The 23,581-nt window shown below is 38.1% G+C and overlaps 1 protein-coding gene across 10 annotated transcripts in view; it reads left to right on the forward strand.

Moving 5' to 3' along the window:
- Positions 1 to 23,581, forward strand: part of ADRA1A (adrenoceptor alpha 1A) — a 118,693-nt gene that overhangs the window by 75,688 nt on the left and 19,424 nt on the right. Inside the window, exon 4 of one of the 10 annotated variants that reach the window (XM_032332370.1) lies at positions 5,640 to 6,209. The exons of the other annotated variants lie outside the window; for them this stretch is intronic. The gene's annotated coding sequence lies outside the window, so the exon portion shown is untranslated. Of the gene's footprint in view, positions 1 to 5,639; positions 6,210 to 23,581 lie in introns of those variants that run through there. 10 annotated transcript variants of the gene reach the window in all.

Raw genomic sequence — 23,581 nt, forward strand, 5'->3', positions numbered from 1 at the left:
ATTCTTTTTTTTTTTTTTTTTTTTTTTTTAAGTAAGCTCCACACCCAGCTTGGAGCCCAACATGGAGCTTGAACTCATAACCCTAAGATCAAAACCTGAGCTAAGATCAAGAGTCAGACACTTAACTGACTGAGCCACCAGGCGCCCCCAGATCTTCCACTTTATTATTTGCTTTTGTTTGTCCCTTGTGTTTTTTGTTTCTCTCTTCTCCTTTTCCTGTTTTCTGTTGGATTATTTACATATTTATTGTATTCTTTTCAGTGTACCTATTGGATTTTTTTCTTTTTGTCCTTGCATTATCTTTCAAGTGGTTGTTCCAGAGATTATAATACACATATCTCTATACTTACACACATACATACATGCACTGTCTAGTTAGAGTTTATATTATAGAAAAAAATGTAGAAATCTTGCAATCAGATAGGAGTCTTTAAATCCTCACCCCTGAGCTTTGTGCTATAACTGTGAGATGTATTATATCTTCATAAAATTCCATGAGACATTATCATTTTTGTCTTCAACAATAACAAATATTGAATTTTGACAATTCTTACAGAGTAAGCCCATGGGCTTACTCTGTAAGAATTGCCAAAGGAGGCTCCTTAGGGTGAAGGAAATTGATACCAGAGGGAAAAGTGAATCTTCAGAAATAAAGAAGGAACAGCAGACAGAAATGGTAACTATAAAAGACTATTTTTTCACTCTCAAGTTAAGTCAATATTCTCACTTTTTCTTCATCTGGAAATGTCTTCATTTGCCTTTATTTTTGAAAGATACCTTTACTGTACATAAAATTCTGTGTTGCCTGTTCTTACCTTTAGACACTTCTCCAATCAAGACATACAAATGGCTATCAGACACATGAAAAAATGTTCATCATCACTAGCCCTCAGGGAGATTCAAATTAAAACCACATTGAGATATCACCTTACACCAGTTAGAATGGCCAAAATTAACAAGACAGGAAACAACATGTGTTGGAGGGGAAGTGGAGAAAGGGGAACCCTCCTACACTGTTGGTGGGAATGCAAGTTGATGCAGCCTTTTTGGAGAACCTTTAGAAATTTTAAAGATGGTATTTCACTGTCTTCTGATCCATGCTTTCTGATAGGAAATTTGCAAGAATTTGAATCTTTGTTCCGCTTAGTGTAATCTTTTTTCTCTAGCTCTTTTAAGATTTTTTGTCTTTATTTTTGGTTTTCAGCAGTATGATTATGAGGTATTTGGCATGTGTTTCTTCAAGTTTGTTCTGGTTGAGGTCCATTAAGCTTCTTGGATTTGTAAATTTATCGCTTTTGCAAATGTGAGGTATTTTTTGGCCTTTTATTTCTTCAAACATTCTTTCCTCCTCCAATGTTTTTCTCCTCATTGTAGAATCCAAATGACGTGTGTTAGATTCTTTGATACTGATCCTCAGGTCCCTGAGTCTCCCATTCATTTTTTTCAATGTTTTTTCTTTCTGTTGTTCAGATTGAATTTCTTTTGGTTTATCTTTAGTTTCTATTACCTCTGTTATGTTACTGAGCTAATCCAGTGACTTTTAAATTTCAGATGTCATCTTTTTCAATTCTAAATTTTCCATTTGGTTCTTCTTTATAGTTTCTCTTTCTCTGCTGGGAATTCATATTTTTTCATTCATTTCAAATGGTTCCCTTTGTCTTATAAAGAGTAGTTTAAATAAAAGTTTTAAAGCTATTCTTCTAACGCAAACATGGTGGTCATCTCAGGGTTGACATCTTTTGATTGTCTTTTCCTTTGACCATCTTCTTCATTGCATCTTAGATAATTTTAGATTGTATCCTGGACCTTGTGAAAGTTATTCTGTATAGATACTGGGTCATTTTAATGTTCTGGAAACTGTTGGAGTTTTTTGTTTTTGTTTTGTTTTGTTTTGTTTTTTTTAAGGGTGGGGTGGTGTAGAGAGGGGAGAGAGAGAAAGAATCTTAATTAGGCTCCATACCCAATGAGAGCCCAGCTTGGGCCTTGATCTCATAACCCTGAGATCATGACCTGAGCTGAAATCAAGAGGTGGACACGTAAGTGACTGAGCCACCTGGGTGCCCTGATATTTCTGAGTATCAAGTTCTTTGAGACTGCAAATTATGTCTTGTTTTCTGTGGAAAGTGATTCAGTTCAGTTCCCCCAAGACCTTGCTGTATTTTGGGGGTGGATCCCACACGTGCACATTGCATGGTGGCTCAGGTAAGTTCCTGAGCCTGCTCTATGTTCATATACATAATTAGAGAATGTACTTCTCCAGTCATCTCTTTTTGGGATTTCCTACATTCTGTGATCCACAAGGATTCCTTCTGATGGCCATGGCCAGAAAGCGGAAATTTTTATGGCAAATTTAACCACCCGTGCAATGCCACCATTCAGCTCTGCAGCTGGGACCCACCCTCAAGGCAGAAGAGTGAGGAAGAAGAAAACAAAACAGATCAGAAACTTTGCCTACACTCTCCTTCCCCCCAAAATTGCTTCTTTAAATTTTGGCACCCACCCACAATCTAACATCTTTTACTTTTATGTTTTATTTACTTTTCTGAGTTTTCAGCTAAGTTTTTCCTTTTAATATTTATGTAGAAATTTTAGTTTTAACCAGCAAGAGGGATGAAGTATAAGGAGTTTACACTGACATGCCAGGACAGGAACTCTCTGTTTTTACCCCAGCCTTTTATGGTGAAAACTTTTAGACATAGAAAAAAGTTGAAAGACCTATACCATGATTGCCCATATGCCTACTCTTACCACAGATCTACCCATGCCACTATGTAGCTGTTAATCCACCTTATTTTCCATTGCATTTTATTTTTGTGTTGTTTCTCATGCCGGTTTTTTTTTTTATTGATTTTGATTCACATATTGTAAAATTCACATGCCTGTTTAAATGTACAATTCAGTGGCATGAATTACATTTACAATATTGTATCACCATCACCTCTGTCTATTTCCAAAACCTTTCATCACTCCAAACAGAAACTCTGTAACCATTAAGCAATAGTTCCCTATTCCCTACTCCCCTAGATGCTGGTAACTTCTAATCTATTTTCTGTCTCTATGAATTTACTTATTCTAGAAACTTCATATAAATGGACTTATACAATAGATAACTTCCTGGGTCTGGCTTCCTTCAAAGTTTATCCATGGTATAATTTATATCAGTATATTCATTCTCTGGCCAGATAATATTCCATGCAGGGATATACCACATTTCATTTATCCATTCATCAGTTGTTTACACTTTTTGGCTATCATGAATAATGGTGTTCTTGAGCATTCTCACTCAAGTTTTTGTGTGTCCATGTTTTTCATTATCTTATTATACACACACACACACACACACACACGTAGGAGTGAAATTGCAGAGTCACATGGTAACTGTTTAAATTTTTGATATACTACCAAATTCTTTTCCAAAATGGTTGTACCATTTTACAGTCCCACCAGCAATGTATGAGAGTTCCAGTTTCTCCACATCCTCACTGACACTTTCTATTTAGTCATCTTCTCCATTAAAGCTATCCCAGTGGGTGTGAAATGGTATATCGTGGTTTCAGTTTGCATTAATCATTAATCATTAATCATGATTAATCATTAATCATGCTGCATATCTTTTTTTTCAGTTTTTTAAAAGATTTTATTTATTTACTAGAGAGAGTGTCAGAGAAAACATATGTAGGGGGAGGGGCAGAGAGAGAGGGAGAAGCAGACTCCCCACTGAGCAGGGAGACACACGTGGGGCTCTATCCCAGAACCTGGGGATCATGACCTGCGCTGAAGGCAGACACTTAACTGACTGAGCCACCCAGGTGCCCTGAACATCATTTGATGTGCATACTGCTCATTTGTTCTTATTGGGAGAATGTCTGTTTAGATCCTTTGTCCATCCTTAAATTTGATTGTCTATTCTTTCATTGTGGAGTAACGTATTTTTGAAGTATTATTTACATACAATAAAATACTCACAACTTAAGTCCACATTCTGATGAGTTTGGGCCCATGTATATACCCATATAAACTATACCCTACTGAAATAAAAACTAAATCATCACGTCCTGCCCATGCTTAACAAATCTGTGCTCTTCTCAGTAAAACCATGGTATGGATTTTCCCCTGTATAGATTAGGCTTACCTGTTCTCAAAATTCATGTAAATATAACCATGCACGTACTATATTGTGATTGGCTTATATCATTCAGCATATTTCTTGAAATCCATCCTTTGGATGCAAGTACCAATCATTGCTCCTTTTTACATCTTATTATTTTCCATTGTATGAATATGTCATAATTTATTTATCCATTCTCCTGTGGATGGATATTTATGTTGTTTTCAGTTTGGGGTCTATTGTGAATAAAACTGCATTGAGCATTCAGGTACTAAGCATTTTTTTGTGTGTGTGGATATGTATTTTCATTTCTCTTAGGAAATACCTAGGAGTAGAATTGCTGTCATATGATAGATACAAATTTAATATTATAAAAAGCTGTCAGTTTTCCAGAATGTTCTTACATTTTCACCTGCAGTGTGTGAGAACTCCAGTGGCTACTCCACAATGTGGTATTGTCTATTGTCTATCTTCTTCATTATAGCCACTTTAGTGGTTCTGCAGTAATATCTCACTGTGCTTTTAAACTTCCTGTTCCTGGGGGAGCATGGGTGGCTCAGTTGGTTAAGCATCTGCCTTTGGCTCAGGTCATGATCCCGGGGTCCTGAGATCAAGCCCTGCATCAGGCTCAAGCTTGCTTCTCCCTCTGCCTGCCACTCCCCCTGCTTGTGCTCGCTCTCTCTCTCTGTCAAATAAAATCTTTAAAAAATAAGTAAACTGCATGTTCCTGATGAATAATTATGCTGAGAATCTTTTCATGTACTTCCTGGCCATTATATACCTTCCTGTGTCTTTTTATTCAAGGCTTTTGTCTATTTCTTATTACCTTGTTTTTTATTATTGAGTTGTAGGATCTATTTCTATTCTGGATACAAGTGTTTTCTCAGATATTTCTATTGCATATACTGCCCCAGGCTATATTTTTGTTTAATCATTTCTTGATGTTATCTTTTGATGAGCAGGAGTTTTCATTTTGGTGAAGCTCATTTATCCACTTTGAAGCCTTGCTGTCTAAGCCTTTCCCTACTCTAAGATCACCAAGGTGTTTTTGTATGTTTTCCCCTCAAAACTTTATAGTTTAGTTTTATGTTTAGGCTCATAATCATTATCAAATTATTTTTTTGTGGCTCGTGTAAGGTATCAGTCACAGTTCATCTTTTTTTCCCCGTACAGATAGACAACTGTTCCTGCACCATTTGTTGCAAAGACTTTTCCTTTCCCTCATTGAATTGCTTTTGTACCTTTGTTGAAAATCGGTTGACTGTATGTGTGGGGTCTATTTCTGGAGTCTCTGTTCTCTTCCATTCATTTGTATTCTTACACTGATACAGTTGTTTTCATTACTGTATTTGTGTCAAAAGTCACAAGGTTAGGTAACATAACTCCTCCAACTTTGTTCTTCTTTTCCAAATTGTATTAGAAGTTTTCGATCACTAATGTTTCCATATAAACAGATGTATGGAGATGTTCTATTTCTTTGTACATCAGGTTTTGAAAAATTAGTATCAAGTAATTTATCTTTTTCCTCTAGGTTGTTGAATTCACTGGCATGAAGTCCAAAATATTTACTTATTATCCCTGAGGGCTGTGAGTTCAGCAGAAGTCCCAGAGATCATACACATGTGGATACACTGAAGGTGAAACCAGCTACAATGGAGACCTTGTTCCATACTCTGGGCTTAGCTGAGACCCCAGAAAAGTATGCCTTAGAAGCAGGACTACTCTAGCCCTAGAAAAAATAATAAAACCGAAAGGCAACTCTCAACAGAATCACACTGATCTGCTTGACAGGTCTTCTAACAGACCCCTATCCTATGCTTACACAGTGCAATACTTGTGGACCCGTTCAAGGGAACCCATCTTCAGATTGTGGGGACTTGTTTACATGGCTTTCTCCTCTCTAGAACCCTGCCTTTCAGATTCCACCCATCTCCACATCCCGGAGCCACAACCTCTGTTCCCTTCACCCAGAGAGATGTTCTCTGCCTGAGCATCACTTCCCTGTGCCTCAGTTTAGAAAATACCCCTAGGGAGACAGCCAGGGTGGATGTGGAGCACATCTCATGTATTTCCTTCTCTTGAGGATCCAAACCCTAAATGCCTAAAAACAGATGCTTCATATATTGTGTCCAACTCTTTTTTTATTTTTTTTTAAGGTGAGAGAGTGTGTTTACTGTGCTGTGGCTGGAACCCCAGTGATAAAATGTTGGAAGACTACATACTGGAAAAAATAATTAAGTGTGATATTGCTAACTCTCGGGATTTTTTAGCTTATTAAAATCAACGTCCGTTACTAAAATTTGACACCGTGTAAGGCATTGTCAAGAATCAAATATTAGTAAAGTAAAATACTTGCCCAGGGATCTCCCAGGGCAGGGAGGCAAAGCAGAAAGAAACATACAACAAACTGTCATTTATAAGAAGTTAATAAGACCTAAGATGAAAATCACAGTGTTCAGGGGAGTGCAATGAGAATGTTTAATTTTGACAAAGGGATGGTGGTAGGTGAGTGGTGTTTTGGATAGGTTTCTTGAAGAAGTAACCTTTCACTTGGCTTTTGAAGGATGGTAATCTCCACAACTCCCCCCACCCTCTTTTTGTAAACTTTAGAATATTTTATAAGCTGTGTGTCTTTTCTGCAGGCAGATACCATCCAACTGCTATTTTTCATTAGACTTTAAATAGTCAAATGAGTCGGCTTTCTCTACACACACATTAAATGACGTGTCAAGACAACTGAATTATTACCTCTGTCTGGGGAAATAATTTGGGAATGAAAAATGTCCTTGGAGCAAAATTAAATGAGAAGAAGCAGAAGGCAGGTGAGAGGTGACAGTGTTTATGACTGTGTAAGCAGAGGGATAAGTGTATTAGAATCTGCTTAATATATCAGGACTCCTTTTTAGAACATGTCACTTCTATGTGGGTTAATAAGGCTGTGCTTTCCTGAGTGAGAGAGATCCAAAACTTTGCTCACTCAGCTAAAAGAGCAGATAATTTGGAGCATCACTAGAAGCTATCCAGAGCTAACTTATTTGTCAGTGCAGATAAACAGTCACACCAGACAATGAGCCTGACAATCTGAAGACACATTTTATCCCCCACCCCCCTGCTTCATTTCAGCTCTTTGGACATAGTGAGTGCTCAACGACCATTTACTTGAAGTAATCATCATGTCTTGACCACTCTTCCCTTGAAGTTCCCCTCAAATCTCTTCTTTTTTTCATATTCTTAATAAACACTTGAATATAGTGGTGCTGAGACTTTCGGTCTCAGGCCTCCTTTACCTCCTTTTTCTTTTTTTAAATGTTGTGTTAGTCACCGTACAGTACATCATTAGTTTTTTTTTTTAATTAAATTTATTTATTTTCAACATAACAGTATTCATTATTTTTTCACCACACCCAGTGCTCCATGCAATCCGTGCCCTCTATAATACCCACCACCTGGTACCCCGACCTCCCACCCCCCGCCACTTCAAACCCCTCAGATTGTTTTTCAGAGTCCATAGTCTCTCATGATTCAGCTCCCCTTCCAATTTCCCCCAACTCCCTTCTCCTCTCTAACTCCCCATGTCCTCCATGCTATTTGCTATCCTAAACAAATAAGTGAAACTATATGATAATTGACTCTTTCTGCTTGACTTATTTCACTCGGCATAATCTCTTCTAGTCCCGTCCATGTTGCTACAAAGGTAGGGTATTCGTCCTTTCTGATGGAGGCATAATACTCCATAGTGTGTATGGACCACATCTTCCTTGTCCATTCGTCCGTTGAAGGGCGTCTTGGTTCTTTCCATAGTTTGGCGACCGTGGCGATTGCTGCTATAAACATTGGGGTACAGATGGCCCTTCTTTTCACGACATCTGTATCTTTGGGGTCAGTACCCAGGAGTGCAATTGCAGGGTCATAGGGAAGTTCTATTTTTAATTTCTTGAGGAATCTCCACACTGTTCTCCAAAGAGGCTGCACCAACTTGCATTCCCACCAACAGTGGAAGAGGGTTCCCCTTTCTCCACATCCCCTCCAACACATGTTGTTTCCTGTCTTGTTAATTTTGGCCATTCTAACTGGTGTAAGGTGATGTCTCAATGTGGTTTTAATTTGAATCTCCCTGAGGGCTAGTGATGATGAACATTTTTTCATGTGTCTGGTAGCCATTTGTATGTCTTCATTGGAGAAGTCTCTGTTCATATCTTCTGCCCATTTTTTGATATGATTGCCTGTTTTGTGTGTGTTGAGTTTGAGGAGTTCATTATAGATCCTGGATATCAACCTTTTGTCTGTACTGTCATTTGCAAATATCTTCTCCCATTCCGTGGGTTGCCTCTTTGTTTTTTTGACTATTTCCTTTGCTATACAGAAGCATTTGATTTTGATGAAGTCCCAAAAGTTTATTTTACTTTTGTTTCCTTTGCCTTTGGAGACATATCTTGAAAGAAGTTGCTATGGCTGATATCGAAGAGATTACCGCCTATGTTCTCCTCTAGGATTCTGATGGATTCCTGTCTCACGTTCAGGTCTTTTGTCCATTTTGAGTTTATCTTTGTGTACGGTGTAAGAGAGTGGTCGAGTTTCATTCTTCTACATATAGCTGCCCAGTTTTCCCAGCACCATTTATTGAAGAGACTGTCTTTTTTTCACTGTATATTTTTTCCTGTTTTGTCGAAGATTAATTGACCATAGAGTTGAGGGTCCATATCTGGGCTCTCTACTCTGTTCCACTGGCCTATGTGTCTGTTTTTATGCCAGTACCATGCTGTCTTGGTGATCACAGCTTTGTAACAAAGCTTGAAATCAGGTAACGTGATGCCCCCAGTTTTATTTTTGTTTTTCAACATTTCCTTAGCGATTCGGGGTCTCTTCTGATTCCATACAAATTTCTGGATTATTTGCTCCAGCTCTTTGAAGAATACTGGTGGAATTTTGATCGGAATGGCATTAAAAGTATAGATTGCTCTAGGCAGTATAGACATTTTAACAATGTTTATTCTTCCGATCCAAGAGCATGGAATGGTCTTCCATCTTTTTGTGTCTTCTTCAGTTTCCTTCATGAGTGTTCTGTAGTTCCTCAAGTACAATCCTTTACCTCTTTGGTTAGGTTTATTCCCAGGTATCTTATGGTTCTTGGTGCTATAGTAAATGGAATTTATTCTCTAATTTCCCTTTCTGTATTTTCATTGTTAGTGTATAAGAAAGCCACTGATTTCTGCACATTGACTTTGTATCCTGCCACATTGCTGAATTGCTGTATGAGTTCTAGTAGTTTGCGGGTGGAGTCTTTTGGGTTTTCCATATAAAGAATCATGTCATCTGCGAAGAGAGAGAGTTTGACTTCTTCATTGCCAATTTGGATACCTTTTATTTCTCTTTGTTGTCTGATTGCTGTTGCTAGGACTTCTAATACTATGTCGAACAAGAGTGGTGAAAGTGGGCATCCTTGTCTTGTTCCTGATCTCAACGGGAAGGCTGCAAGCTTTTTCCCATTGAGGATAATATTTGCTGTGGGTCTTTCATAGATAGATTTGATGAAGTTCAAGAATGTTCCCTCTATCCCTATACTTTGAAGCGTTTTAATCAGGAACGGATGCTGGATTTTGTCAAATGCTTTTTCTGCATCAATTGAGAGGACCATGTGGTTCTTCTCTCTTCTCATATTAATTTGTTCTATCACACTGATTGATTTGCAAATGTTGAACCATCCTTGTAGCCCAGGGATGAATCCCACCTGGTCATGGTGGATAATCTTTTTAATGTGCTGTTTCCTAGGATCTTGTTGAGACTCTTAGCATCCATATTCATCAGTGATATTGGTCTGAAATTCTCCTTTTTAGTAGGGTCTTTGCCTGGTTTGGGGATCAGGGTAATGCTGGCTTCATAGAAAGAGTCTGTAAGTTTTCCTTCTGCTTCAGTTTTTTGAAACAGCTTCAGGAGAATAGGTGTTATTTCTTCTTTGAAAGTTTGGTAGAGTTCCCCTGTAATTTCAATTCTTCTTTGAAAGTTTGGTAGAATTCCCCATTTGGTAGAATTCGGTAGAATTCCGTAGGTCCTGTGCTCTTGTTTTTTGGGAGGTTTTTGATCACTGCTTCAATCTCATTACTAGATATCGGTCTATTCAGGTTGTCGATTTCTTCCTGGTTCAATTTTCGGAGCTTATAGTTTTCCAGGAATGCATTCATTTCATCAAGGTTACTAAGCTTATAGGCATATAACTGTTGATAATAACTTCTGATGATTGTTTCTACTTCCTTGGTGTTAGTTGTGATCTCTCCCTTTTCATTCATAATTTTATGAATTTGGGCTTTCTCTCTTTTCTTTTGGAAATAAGTCAAGCAGAGAAAGACAACTATCATATGATCTCCCTGATATGAGGAAGTGGTGATGCAACATGGGGGCTTAAGTGGGTAGGAGAAGAATCAATGGATTAGTGTGGCCAGTGGCTTATTGATCTTATTGATTCTTTCAAAAAACCAACTTCTAGTTTCATTGATATGTTCTACTGTATCTTTGGTTTCTACCTCATTGATCTCAGCTCTAATCTTGATGATTTCCCTTCTTATGTGTGGAGTTGGTTTGATTTGTTGTTGATTCTCCAGTTCTTTAAGGTGTAGAGACAGCTGCTATGTTCTGGATTTTTCAATTTTTTTGAGGGAGGCTTGGATGGCTATGTATTTCCCCCTTAGGACCGCCTTTGCTGTATCCCATAGGTTTTGGACCGAAGTGTCTTCATTCTCATTGGTTTCCATGAATTGTTTCAGTTCTTCTTTGATCTCCTGGTTGATCCAAGCATTCTTAAGCAAGGTGGACTTTAGCTTCCAGGTGTTTGAGTTCCTTCTGAACTTTTCCTTGTGATTAAGCTCCAGTTTCAAAGCATACATCATTAGTTTTTGATGCAATGTTCCATGATTCATTGTTTGTGTATAACACCCAGGGCTCCATCCAGTACGTGCCATCCTTAATACCCATCACCAGGCCAACCCATCCCCAATCTCACCCCCTTCTAAAACCCTTAGTTGGTTAAAAATTATTGAAACCCCAAACAGCTTTTGTTTATACAGTTCACATATGTTGATGTTGCCATATTAGAAATTTTTAAAATATTTATTCTTTTAAAATAACAGTAAGAAACCCATGAATGTTATTATCAATAATATTTTTGTGCAAAGGAATTATATTTTCCAAAATAAAAAAAAATAAAAAATAACATTGTGTTGTATTTTTACAAATCTCTTTAATATCTGGCTCTCAAAAACAGCTGGAACCTCATCCCCACTTCTGCATTCAGTCTGTCACAATTAACACGTCATGACCGCTCTAGAACATTCTGCTGTATTCTTGTGGCAGGATGATAGCAAAAAAGCAAACAATGTCTTGTAATTACTAAAAAATCTGTTCCCAACTTTACAGCCCTTTTGGAAGAGAGCTTTGAGAACTGATCATTGCATATGACTCTCTTTATTTCATACTTGATTCAAATCCTATGCCTGTAAATATTTGATCAGTGAGTGAATAAACCTCTCCCATAGATCCTGAACACATCTACCATAGAATCTAGGCTGTATGTATGCCAGGATTCTCTGTAATCACATACTGGAGAGGCTGCTGGGTTATCACTGTGTGAATCTCAATGCCTTTGCTTAATTTCTGATAACTCCTTTCATCTTTGCCCACCCTCTTCATTTTAATCCAAAGGACTTTTTGTCTTGCCATCTTTCCTCCATGAGGGCTTCCCAACCTCATTGACCATCTCTGACATTTTTTATGGCATTGTATGTTAGGAAATACTGGTGGATCCTCTATGAGTCTAGGTTCAGAATGGATCCAGGAGGTAAGGACCAAAGTCTCAACTGTGTTTCTCACAGACCTTTAAACAAAATGGGTCAAGGACCAAACTCACTTAAGAGAATTTTAAGAAACTTAGAAATACAGATAGAAAGCACCCAAAAAATCAGGTAATAAGTGAACAGTTTTTATATTTAAATGCTTTTATTCTTTTTTAATTTTTAAAAATTTTATTATGGATATTATCAAATATACACAAAGTAGAGAGAAGGGTGCAACGAAGCTGGTGTACCTATCACCCAATTTTAACATCTTTAAGAAGATACGTAGGCAGTTTTGTTTTATTGAATTCTGCACTCAGTACAGATCCTTCTGAAGCAAATTCTAGACAGCCCATCACTTAATCTGTAAATATTTCACTATGTACCCCTAAACATTACTCTTTTGAAATGCATTCCCATAATACTGTTATCATCTCTAAGACAGAAGCCAACAATAATTTCTTATTGTCAATATATCCAGTTAGTGCTCACGTTTCTCTAATTTTCTAGAATCTTTTTGTTTAAATTGAGATCCACAAAGGTTCATATATTGTGGTTGGTTTTATGTTTAAGTCTTTTTTACCCTACACGTCCCCCTTGATCTTGCTTTTTTTTTTTTCCTTTCCTTGAAATTCTTATTTTTATTTTATTTGAACAGATAGTTTTCCATAGTCTAGATTTTGCTGACTTCATCCCCGTGGCATCACTTAATCTGTTCCTTTTCTCCTTATAGCTCATGGAAATTGGTCAGGCTTTGGATCTAGAAGCCTCTATCAGATGTTTGTTTATTTGTTTTAAAATTAATTCTTAGGGAATGTATACTTCCATCAGGAAGTACATAATGTTTTATCGACTCTCTTAAGATCTCAGTAATGACGACCATAGCCTAGATCCATCAATTCGCTTTATTTATTTAGGATTGTGAAATGGTGACATCCTAACTCTGTCGTCCTGTCTTCCCTTGTTATAGCTTGAAAACACCTATAAAGAGCAACTCCCACTCATCAACTGTTTGATTCACTGAGGAATAGATGTTACAAGAAAGTCAGGATAAATGCTCAATTGTTTACTTGATTACCAACTTTAAAAATAATAAAGTGGTTATTTAACATCCTTCAAAGGTAATCAGTGAGGATCCCTCAACTCCCAGCATCATTAAAACTTCTCGTTTGAAACACATTATTAATCCTTATTGGGATGGTTAATGTTTTTGAAATCCTTACTGAGTCTCAGACAGTAACAACTTTGGCCAGTGGTAACTTTTTTAGGCTAGTATCTGAGTACTTTTGGCATGATCCTATGATCTATCATGACTACTCTCTGTGTGTACGTTTTTGTGTTACCTGCCCAGACCTGGAATCAGCCATTTCTACAATAGCCCTTCATTCTGTTTTTAGTGGAAAACAGTGTTTAGAGGATACAAATTAGTGGAGTACTAATTAAAACTGTATTGATCGTTTTTCCCAGGTCTTTTTATTAGTCAAAACTAGGAAATATGATTTTTAAAAAAAGATAAAAGCACACCATATGTTTTCCAGGTAACAAATCATTAGTTCACAGTATTCAAATAATAATAAATGGTCTTTTCCATTATTTGTAGCTCCTGTTTCTTTTCTTCTGTCATGGCATTGATGCAGTCTTCTAGAATATTGTTCATTAATTCTAATTTTAGATATCTGCATTTTGTTCATCATAAACATTTTTAATAGTCAAGGGACAGAACAAATACTTCTGCTCTCAGACAATTTTTTTTTTGCTTTAGTTGTGAGCAAACTACTGCCCATGGCCTCAATCCAGCCTGCCTTTTTTTTTTTTTTATAGGCCCGTGAATTAAAGATTTTTACATTTTTAAATGATTTTAAAAAATCAAAACAAGATGGAGTACCTGGATGTCTCAGTCATTAGGTGTCTTCCTTCGGCTCAGGTCATGATCCCAGAGTCCTGGGATGGAGCTCTGCATCAGGCTCCATGCTCGGCGGGAAGCCCACTTCCCCCTATCGCACTCCCCCAGCTGTGTACCCCCTCTTTCTGTCTCTCTCTGTCAAATAAATGTATAAATCTTAAAAAAATAAAAATCAAAATAAATAAAAATCAAAACAAGAATGTATGTGGTGACACATGAAAATTACATGAAATTCAAATTTCAGTATTTTCTTTTTTTTTTTTTTTTTTTTTTTTAGTTGTCCAGATAAGAGTATATGACCTGTACCCCTGGGGATAAAAATATATGTTTATAAAAAATAAAAAATTAAAAAAAAATTCAGTATTTTCTAAGTTGTCCTGTCATTGCAGTTTTGATTTCTACTGAGAAATTACCAATATTTTGGTGTGTCTCTATTTTAGTCATCCTGCTCTTAGTATAGCTTCATCAGTTTTGTCTAAGGGCTTTTAAAATGTACATACATATACAAATACATGTGCATTCAATATTATTTCATATATAAAATTTAACAAATATAGCTGTATTGGGAAGTGCGCCTTTAATCAACATAAAATAAGCCTCTTTATACCAAGAAATATCTTATACCTGGAATTCTTTATTTGGTATTAATATTGCTTTCCCAGATTCTTTTTGCCTGGGCTTCTTTGTATGTAGTTCCAAACCAAACTATATTATCCCTTTAGTCATGGAATGGTATTTTGTTTTTTATTTCATTTGTATTTTGGTTCCTTCGTAAATCACACATACTTATTTTTTTTAACCCTGAAAGTCTTTGTCTTTTTTTTAATAAAAATTTTTATTTTTTATTCAGTTTTTGGTTCTCAGCAAAATAAGAGGAAAATAGAGAGATTTTCCATGTACCCCCTGTCCTCACACATGCACAGTCTCCCCATTAACAACCCCCATAAGTGGTACATTTTTTTGTAGTTGATGAACTGACACTGACACATCAGAATCACCAAAAGCCCATAGTCTATGGTAGGGTTCAGTCTTGGTTTCGTACATCCCGTAGGGTTTGGACAAATTATGACATGCATCCACCATTACAGTGTCATACAGAAAAGCTTCACTGCCCTAAAACCCTCTGTGTTCCACCTGTTTATCCTTCCCTTCCCCCTAACCCATGGCAAGCACAATCTTTCTACTATCTCCACAGTTTTACCTTTCCCAGAATGTCATATGGCTGGAATCCTACAACATGTAGCCTTCTCAGATGGGCTTCTTTCACTTAGCAATATACATTTAAGGTTCCTCCATGTCATTTCATGGCTTGATGGTTCATTTCTTTTTAGCAATGAATAATGTTCTGTGCTGGGTGCACAATTTATCCATTCACCCACTGAAGGACCTCTTGGTTGCAGATTTCTTCTACCATTCTATAGGTTACCTTTTCATTTTGTTGACTGTTTCCTTTGCTGTGCAGAAGCTTTTTATCTTGAGGAGGCCCCAATAGTTCATTTTTGCTTTGGTTTCCCTTGCCTCCAAAGATATGTCTAGCAAGAAGTTGGCTGCGGCTGAGGTCAAAGAGGTTCCTGCCTGTGTTCTCCTCTAGGATTTTGAAGGATTCCTGTCTCACATTGAGGTCTTTCATGCATTTTGAGTCTATTTTTGTGTATGGTATAAGAAAATAGTCTAGTTTCAGTCTTCTGTGTGTGGCTGTCCAATTTTCCCAACACCGTTTGTTGAAGAGATTTTTTTTTCCCCCATTGGATATTCTTTCCTGCTTGTTGAAAATTAGTTGATCACAGTTAAGGCTTCATTTGTGGGTTCTCTGTTTTGTTCCATTGATCTATGTGTCTGCTTTTGTGCCGGTACCATACTGTCTTGATGACAACAGCTTTGTAATTCAGCTTGAAGTCTGGAATTGTGATGCCTCCGGCTTTGGTTTTCAACATTCCTTTCTATTTGGGGTCATTTCTGGTTCATACAAATTTGAGGGTTGTTTGTTCCAGCTCTGAAAAATGTTGATGGTATTTTGATAGGGATTGTACTAAATGTGTAGACTGTTTTGGGCAGCATAGACATTTTAACGGTATTTGTTCTTCCAATCCATGAGCATGGAATGTTTTTCCATTTCTTTGTGTCTTCCTCAGTTTCTTTCATAAATATTCCATAGTTTTCAGAGTACAGATCCTTTGCCTCTCTTGGTTAGGTTTATTCCTTTTTAAACCAAAAACCTAGGTTTATGGCTTTTGGCTCAGTTGTAAATGGGATCAATTCCTTGGTTTCTCTTTCTTCTGCCTCATTGTTAGTGTATATAAATGCGACTGACTTCTGTGCATTCATTTTATATCCTGTGACTTTGCTGAATTCCTGTATCAGTTCTAGCAATCTTTTGGAGGAAACTTTTGGGTTTTCTTTCTATATTTTCTGAATTTTTTTTTTTTTTTGGCCTTAGAACAACAGATATTTATTATTTTACAATTCTGGAGGTCAGAAGTCCAAAGCGCAGGGCACCTCGGTGGCTCAGTTGTTAAGCGTCTGCCTTCAGCTCAGGTCATGATCCCAAGGTCCTGGGATGGAGCCCCACATCAAGTTCCCTGCTCAGCTGGAAGCCTGCTTCTCCCTCTCCCACTCCCCCTGCTTGTATTCCCTCTCTTGTTGTCTCTCTCTCTGTCAAATAAACAACTAAAATCTTCAAAAAAAAAGAAAGAAAGAAAGAAAGAAAGTCCAAAGCAGACACCCCAGTTTTATCGAGATAGAACTGACATATAAAAATATAATATCGTTAATATCGTATAAATTTAAGGTGTACAACACCATCTGCTGCATGCATATATTGCAAAATGATTGCCATGATAAGATTAACTAACATCTATCACCTCACATAGTTACATTTTTTTTTATTATTAGAACTTCTTTTTGTTTGTTTTGGTTGTTTTTTTAACCCTGAAGACAATTTTTAATTTCTTTTTTTTTATTATTATGCTATGTTAGTTACCATACAGTACATCATTAGTTTTTGATAGAGTATTCCATGATTCATTATCTGCATATAACACCTTTTACACTCTTTACAGCATGTGCCCTCCTTAATACCTATCGCCGGGCTCACCCATACCCTCACCCCCCTCCCCTCCAAAACCCTCATTATTGTTTTCCAGAGTCCATAGTCTCACATGGTTTGTTCTTCCCGATCCCCCCACTTCCCCAAATGTTCTCCGTGCTATTCCTTATGTTTCACATATGAGTGAAACCATATTATAATTGTCTTTCTCTGCTTTGACTTATTTCACTCAGCATAATCCCCTCCAGTTCCATCTATGTCGATGCAAATGGTGGGTATTCATTCTTTCTGATGGCTGAGTCATATTCCACTGTGTATATGGACTACATCTTCTGTTGAAGGACATCTCGGCTCCTTCCACAGTTTGGCTATGGTGGCTATTGCTGCTATGAACATTGGGGTGCATGTGGCCCTTCTTTTCACTACATCTGTATCTTTGGGGTAAATACCCAGTAGTGTAAATTGTTGGGTCATAGAGTAGCTCTGTTTTTGACTTTTTGAGGAACCTCCATATAGTTTTCCAGAGTGACTGCACCTAACTTGCATTCCCACCAACAGTGTAAGAGGGCTCCCCTTTTTCCACATCCTCTCCAACACTTGTGGTTTTCTGTCTTGCTAATTTTTGCTATTCTAACTGGTGTAAGGTGGTATCTCAGTATGGTTTTGATTTGAATTTCCGTGATGGCTAAAGATGATGAACATTTTTTCATGTCTTTTAGCCATTTGTATGTCTTCTTTGGAAAAGTGTTTGTTCATGACCTCTGCCCATTTTTTGACTTGATTATTTGTTCTTTGGGTGTTGAGTTTGAGTTATCGATCTTGGATACAAGCCCTTTATCTGTAATGTCATTTGCAAATTATCTTCTACCATACTGTGGGTTGCCACTTAGTTTTTTTGACTGTTTCCTTTGCTATGCAGAAGCTTTTTATCTTGATGAAATTCCAAAAGCTCATTTTTGGTTTTGTTTCCTTGTGTTTGGAGACATGTCTTGCAAGAAGTTGCTGTGGCTGATGTCAAAGAGGTTACTGCCTATGTTCTCTAGGATTTTGATGGATTTCTATCTCACTTTGAGGTCTTTCATCCATTTAGAGTCTATATTTATTTATGGTGTAAGAGAATGGTCAAATTTCATTCTTCTGTATATAGCTATCCAATTTTCCCAGCACCATTTATTGAAAAGACTCTTTTTTCCATTGGATATTTTTTCCTGATTTGTCAAAGATTAGCTGACCATAGAGTTGAGGGTCCATTTCTGGGCTCTCTACCATAGAGAATCACATCATCTGTGAAGAATGAGAGTTTGAATTCTTCTCTGCTGATATGGATGCCTTTTATTTCTTTGTGTGGTCTGATTGCTGAGGCCAGAACTTCCAGCACTATGTTGACCAACAGTGGTGAGAGTGAACATCCCTGTCATGTTCCTGACCTTAGAGGAAAAGCTCTCGGTTTTTTCCTCATTAAGGATAATATTAGCTGTGGGTTTTTCATATATGGCTTTTATGATATTGAAGTATGTTCCTTCTATTCCTACACTGCAGAGAGTTTTAATCAAGAAAGGATGCTGTATTTTGTCAAATGCTTTTTCTGCCTCCAATGAGAGGACCATATGGTTCCTTTCCTTCTTTTTATTAATGTATTGTATCACATCGATTGATTTGCAGATGTTGAACCAACCTTGCAGCCCAGGAATAAATCCCACTTGGTCGTGGTGAACAATCCTTTTAATGTCGTGTTGGATCATATTAGCTAGAATTTTGGTGAGAACTTTTGTATCCATGTTCATCAGGAATATTGGTCTGTAATTCTTCTTTTTGGTGGGGTCTTTGGTTTTGGGATCAAGGTAATGCAGGCCTCATAGAATGAATTTGGAAGTTTTCCTTCCACCTCTGTTTTTTGAAAAAGCTTCAGGAGAGTTGATACTAATTCTTCTTCAAAATTTTGGTAAACTTCCACTGGGAGGCCACCAGGCCTTTTCATAGTGTGCCTTGCATTCAGGGTGATTACATTTCACTGGTGGAAGACAATTTTAAAATGTCTTAGAAAATGTCAAATTGACAATAGTTCATAGGGAATAAATAGGAATGAAGTGAGGTAATATGACAGGGATGCTGATGAGGGAGGTTGGGGAGTTCGGTAAAGAAGTAATCTTTAAATGCAGACAAGGCATCGCAGAGGAAGTAGCCTTGGAACTGAGAAAGAGAAAGATCTTGAAATGCGACCCCAAGGGAAGAGCATACCAAGAAGAGAAACCCAAGCATCAAGACTTTGAGTTTGAGAAATCTTGGAGAATGCGTGGGTTCTAGTTCCTGTGAGGGGATGGGAGCCATGCCGGTCGGCAGAACGCGCGAGCCCTACCACAAAGCTTGAGATAACGCGCGCATGTCCCTCATGCTCCCCCGAGTTACAAAGGCCCGGCCGGCGCTCTGTGACCCGCGCCATTGTTTCAAAGCCTAAGCCCCGCGCCCCAAACTCTCCCCTGACAGAGGTGTGCAAAAGCCCAGCCTGGTGCTTACGGACCAGCACCCCGTTCTCAGTGCCCGAGATGCGCGCCCGACCCATAGCCGCCTCTGAAAGAGGTGCGCGCAAGCCGGGCACTCCCAGCCCAGGCCAGCGGCAAAATCTCAGTGTGCGATCGCTGCTGGAACCTCTCTGGCGGTGGGGAGCTCCCAGACAGCCGCCACTGCCTTGGCTTTGGGTACAAGCAAAGGATCCTGCGCCCCCAGGGTCTGCAACTTGGAACCTGCTCTGCCAGCGGCCAAGGGGGAACTTATTTAGGCTCTGCACCCAGACTGAGGCTTCTCTCTGAGAGGGAGATCAGGGTGCGGTTTGTTTTCCTCTAAAACTACAAAAACCATCAAAGGCGGTCAAGGTGAGAGAAAAATAAAAGTGAACAAGCATAAAAACCGCCAGAGAACAAAAGCCTGAAAAAAACAGTTTCCTCAGAGCCCACCCCCTTGAGTGGGGCGGGTGGACTTAACTCAGGAAACATCATTGACTGACAACCCACGTGGCAGGCCCCTCCCACAGAAAACAAACCAAGAAAGAAAAAAAAAAAAAAAAGGAAAAAAAAAGGACTACAAGAGAACAACCACTACTTCATAGGAAAACTTGTATTGTTCACTTGTTCCCACTATTCTGGTTCATTTTTTTTTTTTTTACACATAGGTAATTTTTTTAGCCTATTTACCATCACAGTGAGTCGTACAGTACATCAAATTCCATAATACCTTTCTAACCTGAACTTTTTGATACATACACCTATGTTTTTCTTTTGCATTTTTATTTTTTGAATTCCTTTTTTTTAAATTTTAGTTTAGTTTAGTCTACTTTATTCCTTTTTAATTTTATCCTCTAATATTCATATAGAGTTAAACTTCAAAGTAATCCCCTTTCCCCAATCAAAACTACCCCTATAGGTAAACCAATTTTTAATCCCCTTTATCTTAGGAAAGTTGAGTCCTTTAACAAAGATATCAAGATACATCCAGGAAGAATCAAAACAACCTTCCTTGCACACAAAGAGAATTTATAAGAACTCTCCCATCTTCTTCCACCAGTGTTTCTGTGTTTTTTGTGTTTGTCCTGATAGCATATAAATTTTACACTTGTGATTCTTTTTGACGAGGTTCTTTCTTTATTTGCATATATATATATTTTTTCTCTTGTCATATACTTGTATCAGTCTTTTTATCTCTTTTTGTTTGTCTACTTCATAAATCATACCTTGGGGCCCATCTGGGCTGAACCTTCTTTTTCATCTTCCCTTTCTTTCCCGTCTCTCTCTCTCTCTTTTTTTTCTTCTTTTCTTTTTTTTCTTTTTCTTTTTCTTTTCTTTTGTCTCTCGTTTGGGTGGGGCAGTTTGAGAAGTAAAAAGAGGTTTGGCATTAGCTATGAAATGTTTTCTTACCAAATGGCAGAGGGCAGGTCTGATAGACCCCTTGTTGTCCTTGGCAGGGATGTATTTCTTGACTCTTATGAGGAAAAGTCATGTTTTGTGTGAGACAGGCTTCCCGGCACACGCCCTCATTGAGCACCTGCATGGAAAGAGCTAGCACGATGTTTAGTGCATAGCGGGCACTCATCATAATTCACAGTCACCGTCAGCTCCGTATTGTCATAATGTTCCCAGTAGTGGTGCAAGAGCAAATAAACATATCTTCTCCAGAGAGAACTAAATGGATCAAAAACAAAAGCAACAACAACAACAACAACAAAAAAAACCTTACAGAACTTTCAACCATATAACCCAGATTCTTTTTTCTAGAAATTTATCTGGAGAAAATTCTCCATAATGTGCTTGCAGATCTATCCCCATGAAAATTTATTCTGTAGTTATCTATAATAGAAAAAGTGTGGAAAGACCCAAATTTGAAATTAACAAGAGTAGATAAATGAATCGTATTATATTCACGTGGTGAAATACTTTAGGATGCCATGAAAAATAGTGCTCTGGAGTAAAAATAAAGTAGAAGAATGTTCATGATATACTGAGTGAAGAAAGCCTGGTCACAAAAGCTTGTGCTATACTACTGGGTATTTACCCTAAAGATACAAATGTAGTGATCTGAAGGGACACATGCACCTGAATGTTTATAGCAGCAATGTCCACAATAGCCAAACTACAGAAAAAGCCTAGATGTCCATCAACAGATGAATGGATAAAGAAGATGTGGTATATATACACAATGGAATACTATGCAGCCATCAAAAGAAATGAAATCTTGCCATTTGCGACAACATGGATGGAACTAGAGCGTATCATGCTTAGCGAAATAAGTCAAGCGGAGAAAGACAACTATCATATGATCTCCCTGATATGAGGAAGTGGAGATGCAACATGGGGGGTTAAGGGGGTAGGAGAAGAATAAATGAAACAAGATGGGATTGGGAGGGAGACAAACCATAAGTGACTCTTAATCTCACAAAACAAACTGAGGGTTGCTGGGGGGAGGGGAGTTGGGAGAAGGGGGGTGGGATTATGGACATTGGAGAGGGTATGTGTTATGGTGAGTGCTGTGAAGTGTGTAAACCTGGTGATTCACAGACCTGTACCCCTGGGGATAAAAATATATGTTTATAAAAAATAAAAAATTTAAAAAATAAAAAATAAAAATAAATAAATTAAAAAAAAAAAAAAAACCTGCAAAACAAAACAAAATCTTGTCTAACTGCTAGGGGCCTTCTCATCTGCAACAGACAAAAACAAGAAACAAAGTGCCTGGTGTGGTAGAAAGGCCAGGTGTGCCTTCAAGAAGCAGAGAGAAACACAGTGTAATAATTACAGGGCCCCAGCTCCAGTCTGGGCACAGCACCACGTGGACAAGCACCTGTCATTTGCCTAATTGAATTCAACCGAGTCCAAGAAAATCTTCAAGTGGACGAAACTACACCATTTCATTTTGTAGCTAAAATTTTAGTTTTAGTAATATTGGGCCACAGGCTATCCAAGAAATGTGAACATAGGTCTGTTGGTAGACATAATTTTTCCCCGGCACACTGAATAACAGAGTTCTGTCAGGGTACGTGAGGACTCTCAGAGCAGCTGCTCGGAGAAAATGACTGGCTGGCCCTTGTTGAAGGAGATGATTGAGGTTATCAGGAGGCCTCACAGGTGGCCAGAGCCTTAGAGCCAGAACAAGAATTCCAGATGCATCTCAATACGAAGAGAGACTCAGATAGTCCGAACATTTGGTTTCTGGCCTTCGAAAGTATCCCTGATGGTTAAAAAGAGATGAGACGAACACTCATGAATGAGCAGGAGACCCTGAAGGATATGGAACTCAAACATATGGAAGAAGGCATAGTTCAAATGGAATGAATGCTTACAACCGGCCACTGTGCCCACAGGGGTGTGGGATCTGAGGCCCAGACCAGGGATGAAACTTGCTCTCATCAACAGACTTGTAAGTGAGCCGTCAGAATTTCCTTCCCAGGGAACACAGAGCAACGAAAAGCCTGTGGCAGGAATCGGTATTTTCACACAGCACAACAGATGGTAATGATTTCCATTTGTTCTCCACGTTTCCCTTACTCTCCATGTTCAGGAGCTGCAGATCTCAGTTCTCCTTTTAGGTCCGGACTTTGTCTAGTGTTTTTAAGTGATCGGTCATACCTTCTGACGTAGGCTTACCTGATTGTTTCTTAGGTATATTTTATTAATGGAGTTTTGTCAGAAGGTTCTTTGACAGAATATAATGTTTGTGGGTTTTTTCACACAGCCAGTCACAACTATCCTGAGCAAACAAAATTTGAATGCTCAAGAATTTGTTTCTGTTTTAATGATTTGAATCACATATTTCTCTGCTTTCTGAAAAATAGTACATGGAATGTGTGATTAGGTTTCATAGCCCCTCGGATGATTGGTTTTGTACTGAACTTTGAGTACTCTAACACGGTGCACTATTTTCACCAGTAAAGCACAGACTGACTGTTAGATAACATAATCAGCATGACCTTTGGCAACAAACAAGTCTGGATTTGACTCTGAGCTCAGACATTTCCCTTAGTTGTGAATTAAACTCCCTAAGCTTCCATTTCTTCATCTGTAAAATGAGGTTGATAATATATTCACATAGGGCTGTACAGGGGAATTAAATGGAATAATGTTTGTGAAATAATTTGCATGATGTCTGGCATGTAATAAGTGCTCAATGAATGTCTATTCATGAATAGATCTATTTATTAAACACCTACAATGCAT

Source organism: Mustela erminea, chromosome 2 (assembly GCF_009829155.1).
Source record: "Mustela erminea isolate mMusErm1 chromosome 2, mMusErm1.Pri, whole genome shotgun sequence".
NCBI lineage: Eukaryota > Metazoa > Chordata > Mammalia > Carnivora > Mustelidae > Mustela > Mustela erminea.